Raw genomic sequence first — 10,591 nt, 5'->3', positions numbered from 1 at the left:
ATCTTGCTATCTTGTGCTTCACAAAACTGGTGGAACAGGCCTTTAGATAATTACAGATTTTCAGGAACTGATTTTATGAGTCCAATCCTGGCATCTCCTCGTATCCAAAAAAGCACTCAATCACTTCATCTTGTGCTTTACAAAACTGGTGGAACAGGCCTTTAGAAAGATATTTTCAGGAACTGGTTTCATGATCCCAATCCTTACATCTCATCATATCTACAAGAGCACTGAATCCCCCGCTCCTCGTGACTAGCAGAACACCTTTTGTAAAGAGAAGTGCTTAACTGCATGGACTCCCCTTCAACACAGTCGCCTATACTGACCTTGCCCCCCACCTCTTTGGAGAAGTTCCTCGGAGCTACTGGCTGCTGTCCCCATTTTGTCCCAAATAAAACCTAACTTGAAACTCTCATGCTGTGTGTGTGTGTGTGTGTGTGTGTGTGTGTGTTTTAAGTCGACAGGTGTGTCAACAGGGGAAACCTGTCTACAGGATTTTGTGTTGTTGCTATTATTATTTGGGCAAAGATCAGCAACTTTATTCAGAGAGCCAGCAAACCAAGAAGACGGTGGATTCATGTCCCAAAGAAGCATCTTGCCTGAGTTAGAATCCAGGCTTCTTTTATACTAAAACAGGAGGCAATAAAGTCGAACATTTCCTCGCTGTGGGCAGCCTCCGGAGGGGTGTGTCCTTTCTCGTCCCTGCAGCCGCTCACAGAGGGGCCTACTCAGGACGGCTTTGTTAAAATTCCCCTCTATGTTCCATTGTTTCTGCTGGCCAAACGAACTCTAATTTACCCAGTATTGGTTTTTCTATTGTCAACTGAAAAATGCGCGACGTGAGAGTTTCGAGTCAAGTTTTGTTTGCGCAGATGAGGACTGCAGCCTGGGAGACAGCACCCCAGACAGCTCCGAGAGTCTGCTCTGAAGAGGCAGTGCGGGGAGGTCAATACGTAAGATTTTGGTGAAGGGGGAGTTCAGTGCAATCAAGCGCTTACTTTACAAAAGGTGTTCTGCTAGTCACCAGGAGCGGGGGATTCAATGCTTTTGTAGATATGATGAGATGCAAGGATTGGGATCATGAAACAAGTTCCTGAAAATATCTTTCTAAAGGCCTGTTCCACTAGTTTCCTTGGAGCATGGAGTGCCTCCTTCTCCACCCTGAATTCCCTTCAGGGAGTGCTGTAGGCCAGCAGCTGTAGCAACATAAGGTTCAATCTCTGTGGGGCCAGATGGCAAATGCCTTTGTTGTTGTTGTTCAGTCACTAGCAAATGCTCCTGCTAAGTGCCAATTTCTAGTTGACACTATCCATGCGAACTGCCTTGCTCCCTTTGGAAGTCCCAACCCCCAACATCTTCTTTTGCATTTAGCTGAAAATGGTATTTGAGGTGGGAGCTCTTGCAATTTTGGTGAATTACTCAGTTTTCTTGTGTCTCTCCCAGGTGGCTCAATGGTAAAGAATTTGCTTGTCGATGCAGGTGCCACAGGAGACGAGGGTTTGATCCCTGGGTTGGGAAGATCCCCTAGAGTAGGAAATGGCAACCCACTCCAGTATTCTCGCCTGGATAATTCCACGGGCAGAGGAGCCTGGTGGGTTACAGTCTCTGGGGTCACAAAGAGTCATCCATGACTGAGCAACTAATTAGACATGAAACTGAAAGAGGAGAGTGAAAAAGCTGACTTAAAACTAAACATTCAAAAAATTAAGATCATGGCATCCATGATCCCATCACTTCATGGCAAATAGATGGGGAAACAATGGAAACAGTGGTGGACTTTATTTTCTTGGGCTCCAAAGTCACTGCAGATGGTGAGTGCAGCTTTGAAATTAAAAGACACTTGCTCCTTGGAAGAACAGCTATGACCAACCTAGAAAACATATCAAAAAGCAGAGACATTCCTTTGCCGACAAAGATCAGTTAGTCAAAGCTGCGGCTTCAAACTGCTCCCCTTGCTCTCAGTCTGCCACGTTATAAACGTGTTATGGACCGTCTGTCACTTGACCACAGAGACGGTCACTTTGAAAGAGAAATTAAGGAAACAATTCCATTCACCATCACAACGAAAAGAATAAAGTACTTAGGAGTATATCTACCGAAAGAAACAAAAGACCTGTATATAGAAAACTATAAAACACTGGTGAAGGAAATCAAAGACAGAACCAAATCCTGATTTTGCACCAGATTGCACTTGCACAGTTATTAGAAGCTGCTCTGTGACTTGAAAGTTGGAACGCCAAGGGTATCTGAAGGACAATAAAAGCAGCCCAGAGACTGTCCGAGGATATGCTGTGCTGGGAAGGGCATGGCTTTGGTGTCAGGAGCAGAGTCCGTCCCCCTACCTTAAGGTCCAGGGCACAACACCACCTGTGTCCTTCGGTCTCATTCTGGCAAAGTGGATACTATAAGGCGTTTGGCAAAACACAAAATGAACAGTATCATGGACTCTATGGGAGAGGGCGAGGGTGAGATGATATGGGAGAACGGCACTGAAGCATGTAAATTATCATATGTGAAACGAATCACCAGTCCAGGTTCGATGCGTGACACAGGGTGCTCGGGGCTGGTGCACCGGGATGACCCGGAGGGATGGGATGGAGAGGGAGGTGGGAGGGGGGTTCTGGAAGGGGAACACATGTACACCCATGGTGGATTCATGTCAATGTGTGGCAAAACAAATACAATACTGTAACGTTAAAAAATAGATAAATAAACTAATTTAAAATTTTTAAAAAGAGATTTTTAAAAAATTCATCTATATCTTGAAAAAAGTGAAGTCACTCAGTCGTGTCCAACTCTTTGCGACCCCATGGACTGTAGCCTACCATTCTCCTCCGTCCATGGGATTTTCCAAGCAAGAATATTGGAGTGGGTTGCCATTACCTTCTCCAGGGGATCTTCCTGACCCAGGGATCAAACCCAGGTCTCTCGCATTGTGGGAAGACGTTTTACCATCTGAGCCACCAGGGAAGTCCAGCCTAGCCCCAGCCCTGCCCCTTCTCTCACCTGGTCCAGCGCAGGAGCCTGGTTCTCTGAGGGGAAGGGCACCCTAAGCCTTTCCACCATCAGAGACTCTGCCAGGCATGGGCAACAGACACCAGACTGCCTCCTGGGAGTTCAGGAGTCCCGGCGCAGTGTGAGGCTCAAGTCCTCATTTGTCAGTAATGAGTCTGTAGGACAAGAGACCCCTCACAGGATGAGAGATGTTACAACTGCTTAAGTTTTGAGAGTATGGTGGTCGCAGGAAGGAACTTCCAACAAGCAATGTCAACATTACTTAGGAGGCCAAAGATACAGTAATGTGCAAACCTTTCAGCCATCGCGGTCCCTTCTGGACCCCAGGGCACTTCAGGAAATGATTCTGTAGAGTCAGAATCTCCCAGAGTGTCCTGGGAGTGTGATACCCACAAGTCAGGCATCGTCTTGTTTGGTAGAGTCTGTCTGTTTTACTAAATCCAAAAAATATGTACTGAAGGCTGAGTGCAAAGCATGGAGAGAAATGCCCGTCAGACCTAGGGATAGGATTACAGATGGATGGATGGACAGCCGCAGTCCCCGGCCTGGGGAGGGCCCCCAGCAGCATACCTCAGGCTCTTCGAACCCCCAGGTTGGGGTGAGACTTGGGGGGCGTGCCCTGACCTCTGCGAACCCATGTACCCCTTCTACTGCAGCCCAGGGAGCCCCCATCTGTGTAGCTTTCTGCTGTGGCCCCTGGACCGCGGCTCCCCCAGCCTCCCAGGCACGGTGAGATGCTCGGCAGAGTTCATAACCAGCTCTTAAGACACAGGGTTCTCAGCTCCTAGGAAATAAAGGAACTGCAGTGTGAGCACCATGAAGGAAAGCTGTTGAGAACAGGTCTGAAGCATCCACGCTGGGGAGGTGGGGGGAGAGGGGAGGTGGAGACGAGAGGTGACTGTCGCCCCACCCCATCCTCACTCGAGCCGTCCAGGTGAGCGGCGCTTCCCGAGCCGCGGGTCAGACGCCATGAAACGTCACGCCGTTACTCAGCTGCACCCAGGGTTTAAAAGGCAGAACGTTCGAGATTCCTTGGAGAACCCTGCCTTTGCCTGGGGCACCCACGTCCAGACCCTTCCCCAGGAAGAGCCCGGGTCCTGGGTGCAGAGCCCGGGTCCTGGGTGCAGAGCCCGGGTCCTGGGTGCAGAGCCCCATCCCGGCTCGGCCGTGGAAGACCGTTCAGGAGAGATTCCAGCCACGGAGGCCCTGCGTGCCCCCCAGCTGGGTGTCCCTCTTTAGGGGCGTGGGGCACTTGGCTCACCTGGACCGCAGAGGCCAGGTCTGCGGGCGGCTCGCTGTCCGCACAGAACTCTCCCCCTTGTGACTCACAATCCTGTCCGGTTCTCAGAGCTCATCATCCGCCTGCCTTCGCCTGGCCCAAGCAGGAGTGCCCTTCCCTGGCCCGCTGCCACCCCTGGGTCCCTGGCACGGAGGACAGGAAGCGACCAGACTGCTCGAGATGAGCAGGTACGTGCTGATGCCCTACAGACAGGCCCCTCTCTCTGGGGCAGAGAGAGGCTGTTGGTCCTGCTGGCCGGGCCCTCAGCCACAGGATTCCCCGCTGGGAGGCAGCCCTGCTTCTCCTCTGCGTCCAGGCCCCTGCAGCCCATGCAGAGTGCAGCCCCGGGGAAGTTTGCTGGCTGCGGGAAGGCCGCCGGCACCACTGTCTGCCAGCCTCTCCAGGGCCCCACCGCATCACTTGCTTCTTTCCAGCCGCCTTTAGACAGGCCAGGCCTCAGGGAGCTGTTGGTCCAGTGGGCGGGGAGCGGGAGGACGGAAGACCAGGGTGGGGCGGTGGGACCACTTCACCCCCGAAGGCCGCCCCGTGTGTGGTGGGGCGCAGGGAAGGCGGGGCTCGTCGGGGAGCGCAGGAGGGTGTGAGCTGCCAGGCTGAGGTCTGAGCATCCCTGCACGCGCCTCGTGCACCACCAGCCGGGAAGAGGGGCTTGAGAGAAACCAAGGGGAAACGGTTCCGCAACGAAAGGGAGAGGCCTAAAAAATGCTGGAGCGTCCGTTTAATTTCTGGAGTTCTTCATAACAAAATGTCTTCATGAGAAGTATATTTTCCTTTACAAATCTTTATTTTTTTTCCTTTTTATTTAATTTTTTTATTGAAGGATAATTGCTTTACAGAATTTTGCTGTCTTCTCTCAAACCTCAACATGAATCAGCCATAGGTATTCATATGTCCCCTCCCTTCAGAACCTCCTTCCCATTCCCCTCCCCACCCCACCCCTCTAGGTCGATACAGAGCCCCTGTTTGAGTTTCCTGAAACATACAGAAAATTCCTGTTAGCTATCTATTTTACATATGGCAATGTAAGTTTCCATGTTACTTTTTCCCTACATCTCACCCTCTCCTCCCCTCTCCCCATCTCCGTAAGTCTATTCTCTATGTCTGTTTCTCCACTGTTGCCCTGCAAATAAATTCTTCAGTACCGTTGCTCTAGATTCCATATATGTGCATTAGAATACGATATTTATCTTTCTCTTGCTGACTCACTTCACTCTGTATAATATGTTCTAGGTTCATCCACCTCATTAGAATTGACTCAAATGATTTTTATGGCTTTTCTGTTCTTGACTTTTTGTGACTAATATTCCCTTGTGTATATGTACCACAACTTCTTTATCCACTCATCTGTCAATGGACATCTAGGTTGCTTCCATGTTCTAGCTATTGTAAATAGTGCTGCAATGAACAATTCCTTTAAAAATCTTTATTCTTTTAAAAATTAAATCCTGTTTCTAAAAATATGGAAACAATGTATAAGGGCATTGACATAGCAGTCGTGCTCCTTCCCCCAACAGGCTCTGTTGTCCAGAGAAGGGCTTCGTGTGTCTCCGTGCAGGCTTATTGCATGTAGGTGTGTGTGTGTATGTGTGTGTGTGTGTGTGTGTGAGTGTATATATATTCTTACATGTTGTTGTTCAGTCGCTAAGCCGTGTCTGACTCTTTGTGACCCCATGGACTGCAGAGTGCCAGGCGTCCCTGTCCTTCACCATCTGCTGGAGTTTGCTCACATTCACGTCCACCGAGTCAGTGATGCCATCCCCTTCTCCTCCCACCTTCAATCTTTCCCAGCATCAGTCTTTTCCAGTGAGTCATTTCTTCTATTTCTACATACATACACACATATGTGGATGACTTTTTTCATTACAATGATTTCCTACCATTTTTATTTAGAACCCACACAATCATTTCCAGTAGCGATCTTTACACAGTGTTCTCATTTATTCACCCCCAGTCTCTCTGGAGTCTCTCTACATCTTGTCAGCAAATTTTTTTTCCCCAAAGAGTTCAGAAGTTCCCAGGTTAGCAGCTGCCTGGGGCTCTGCAATTTACAAACAGGTCCTGCCACTTGCTGGAGAGAAAACAAGTATTACGACACATTTGCCCATGGTACCATTGAAAAGAGCCATTTCCTTTGCAACCAAAAGTCAACCAGGGAAGCATCTCAGGGTTCAGACACACTCCGAGGGTAAGAAGCTGTGTGCTACGACGGTGTCTGGAACTAAGGAGGCCACGGAACTAGGTAAAATCGACGGAGGGTGGCGTTATTTAGTTTGGGGACAAAATTCAAATTTTATGGATGTTTGTGTGTTGTGGGAGCAGAAGCACAAAGTTATCTTTGGAGATTTACCCGCGTACTATTACCCTGCCGTGGCCTGGCCTGTATAGAAAATGTACTGTCAGCATCGTCACCCTTGCCCGCATCTGGACTTCGGGAGCCCGTGGGTGCTGGGCCCTCGCTGTCCAGCTGTGGCGTCTGGCTCCTCAGCTGCTAAGCGCTCTGCCTGCCTTGCCAGGGCTGCCTGCTCTCCTCCGCGGGGCTCGCCGAGCCGGTCTGTGAACAGCAGACCTGGGGCTGTGGGTGTTCACCCAGAGAAATCTGCCTGGGTTTGCATCTGGGGAGCTGAGCAGCTGTATCAGGGGCTTGCGGTTCCTCGGCCAGCTTCGCGGAGATGCAGGGGTGGGAAGCCGGTAGGGCCCTTCCCCAGGCTTTCGGCCAGGTTCCCTGCTCTGTTTGGGGGAGGACACGCACGTCCCCCCTGCCTTTGTCTGATTCCTCTCTTTGCTTAGTTGTTTATTTCCCGTTCCTCCTCGAGTATGGGGGGCTCTCATCGCCCCGTCAGTGCGGAGCCCCGGCTCCTGGGGGGCACCTGGCGTGGGGTGGGCACCCAACAGGCGCACAGAAGATTGTGAAAGCAGTTCTCCGCCTGAGGCAGCAGAGGGCGCCTTGGGCAGGGAGAGAGGTTATGCCTTTGGGGAAGGAAAGGCATGCATGCTTGTGTGCATGGCGTGCATGCGCGCATGCACGTGTACATATCTGTGTGGGCATGAGTGTGTCCCACTCCAGCGGCCCCCATCACCGTGCCCCTTCTGACCCATTCTGTTGCCCGGCTGTCAGGGTGAGTGTGAGGCGGGTCAGAAGCGGTGGTTGTGCCCTGCCGGCCTCCTCCACTCTGGTTCTGAGACTGCCTTCCCCTGGATGAACTCCAACCCACAGTCTCTGGCTTCAGGGCGGGGACTTGAACTCCTCAGCGGGGACTTGAACCCACAATCTTCTAACTGAAGTCATACAGCTTGTTTCGGGACTTGAAGCTCAGGTTCTTTATGTCTCAGCCCAGAGGGAATTCAGCAAGAGGCAAAGTGATATGTGAGAAGTAGATGTATTAATACAGGACACTGTGAGGGATGCAAGCAGGCGGGTAAGGGAGCTCTGGGGAAATAACTGGGCTACACTTTTATAATCAAAGGGAAAACGGGAGAGAAGGGAAAGACTGCCTTCTTCCTCTTCCTTCATAAAGATGTTGCAGGACAATGGGGCGTGAGAGGAAGGTCACATCCCAGGTCTCGGCTGAGCCCCGGGACGGGCTGCCGTGAGGGTCCTTGGCTCCCAGCAAGGAAGAATTCAAGAGCGGGCCGTAGTAATGGGCAAGCAGGCCACCGAGGGAGGTGCTCCGTCCATAGACAGAGTGTGGTCCCTCTGACAAGGCAGGAGCGCTCGAGGTGTGGGGTGGCTCGAGTCTCCGAGCTGGGTAATTTCATAGGCTAATGAACGTGAGCGTTATCCCCTCTGTTTGGGGAAGGGGCCTCCACCGCCCACTTCCTGACCTTTCATGATCGGCCTGGGAACTGGGATGCTGCCCGCGGGTGTGTCATTTAGCTGATGTGTTAGAGAGAACGTATAGTGAGGCTCAAGGACTATGGGAAGTTGAATCTTCCACCATCTTGGGCCTAATTGGTTCCAACCCGTTCACGTGGTGTCCTCGATGGCCGTGCCGGTCTTCTGAGGCTGGGCCCTGCCCCTCTCCCTCCTGCCTCCGTTCAGCCGGAGGCTGTGTGGCCTCTCCAGTGCTGCAGGCCAGGGCCTCTGCAGTTTCCCTGGAAGGTTCTGGCTGTGCAGTCACATGGCCCAGATGGCCCCGGTGGAAATGGGTGCCGAGAACCCAGAGGGCAGAGAAGACCCAGAATCTCACGAAGGCTGGGGGCTGATACCGTCGCGAGTGCTGTGAAGGTGAAAGTATTTGCACTGTTTCTCGTCTTTTTCTGGCCCTGTGTCAGCAGAGACCCTGAGGAGGGTCTCTGCTCTCTAAGTGATGGCTTGGCAGGACGGGGGCTGGACCCAGGAGAGCCCCCGCCAGCTCCAGCGTCATCGTCCCCGCGGCCCGGACCATCTCAGCTCGGGGCCAGCAGGTGAGCCTGCTGCTCTCAGGGTTTGGCTGCTTTGGAAGACGTGCTCTGAGAAGATGAAACCGTTCCCCTCAGACTGGGGCTTGAACCTGGCCAAACCCCACGGTCTTCCAACCGAGAGCGCACATCTGGTTTCAGGACTTGCCAAAGCTCAGGTTCCTGGTGTCTCATCTCAGAAAGGATTCCGCAGGAGACAACGTGAGAGGTAAGAAGTGCATTTATCCAGAGAAGCATTCCCCACAGACCAGAGTGTGGGCCGTCACAGGGGGCGAGCGCAGCCTCGAGATGAGGTGTGGTTAGCTCTTATGGGCTGGTAATTTCCTAGGCTGATGGATGGGAGGATTATTCCAGTTATTTTGGGGAAGGGGTGGAAATTTCTAGGCATTGGGCCAATGCCCACTTTTTGGTTTGGTGGTCCACCTTGCAGCTGTCACAGCACCTCTGAGGGTCATTTCGCTTGCTGAGGTGCTGAGAGAACCCCGTGAACAGTAAGAAAAGTCAAAAAGATACGACACTGGAAGATGAGCCCCCCAGGTCAGCAGGCATCCAGTATGCTTCTGGGGAAGAACGGAGGGCAATTACTAATAAGTCCAGAAAGAATGAAGCAGCTGGGCCAATGCGGAAAAAGGCCCTCCATTGTGGGTGTGTCTGGTGGTGAAAGTAAAGCCCGATGTTGTAAAGAACAACATTGCGTGGGAACCTGTAACGTTAGGTCCATGAATCGAGGGAGACAGGACACAGTCAAGCAGAAGATGGCAAGACTGAACATCGACGTCTTAGGAATCAGGGAACTGAAATGGACGGGAATGAATGACTTTAATTCAGATGACCATTATATCTACTACTGTGGGCAATAATCTCCTAGAAGAAGTGGAGTAGCCCTCATAGTCAACAGAAGAGTCCAAAATGCAGTACTTGGGTGCAACTCAAAAAAGACAGAATGATCTCTGTTTGTTTCCAAGGCAAAGCATTCAATATCACAGTAATCCAAGTCTATGCTCCAACCACTAACGCTGAAGAAGCTGAAGTTGAACGGTTTTATGATGGCCTACAAGACCTTCTGGAACTAACACCAAAAAAAAAAGTCCTTTTCCTTGTAGGGGACTGGAATGCAAAAGAAGGAAGTCAAGAGATTCCTGGAGTAACAAGCGAGTGTGGCCTTGGAGTACAATGAGTGCAATATTGAAGGTCAAGTTCTAGTCTAAGCTGACTTTGCCACCTTGGACCCGTTTGAGTCTAACCGGTTCATGTTGTGTCACTATTTCAAAGGGTGTGCCCCACCCCTTCTCTTCTGTTTCAAAGACACTTTCTCAAGCTAGAGTTATGCTAACATAAATTGCTTTTCTTTTTCCTTAGAAACAAGGCACTAAGTACATTTATTTCCAAAGTGTAAGAATTTAACTTAGGCAATAATTTGTTTCAAGCCCTACATATGCATTTTTATTCTGTATGTAGATTAAAGTATAATTAATGAATAGGACAAATACAAATTTATTTGGTGCTGTTTTTATTAACAAAGATGTCAGATTTAAATGTCAAGAAAGTTGATATAAATTTTCTTACATAAGCAATTCCTTTAAAAGAGCAAATCATTGATTGGACTTCCCTTGAATTCAGAGCAATGTTTAGCTTCTTAGCAGGAAGTTGATTTAAAATGTTATTCTTGGACCTCCTGGGTGATGCAATGGATAAGAATCCGCCTGCCGATGCAGGAGACACGGGTTCCACCCCTGATCCAGAAGTATCCCACATGCCTTGGAGCAACTAAGCCCAAGAGCCACAACTGCTGAGGCTGGGTGCTGCAACTAGGAAGCCCGAGTGCCCCAGAACCTGTCTTTCCGACAAGAGAAGCCACTGCAGTGAGACGCTCAGACACAA

The sequence above is a fragment of the Giraffa tippelskirchi genome, chromosome 9 (assembly GCF_054371585.1).
Source record: "Giraffa tippelskirchi isolate mGirTip1 chromosome 9, T2T-mGirTip1v1.2.pri, whole genome shotgun sequence".
Taxonomy (NCBI): domain Eukaryota; kingdom Metazoa; phylum Chordata; class Mammalia; order Artiodactyla; family Giraffidae; genus Giraffa; species Giraffa tippelskirchi.
Note: the sequence above shows the minus strand (reverse complement) of the source record.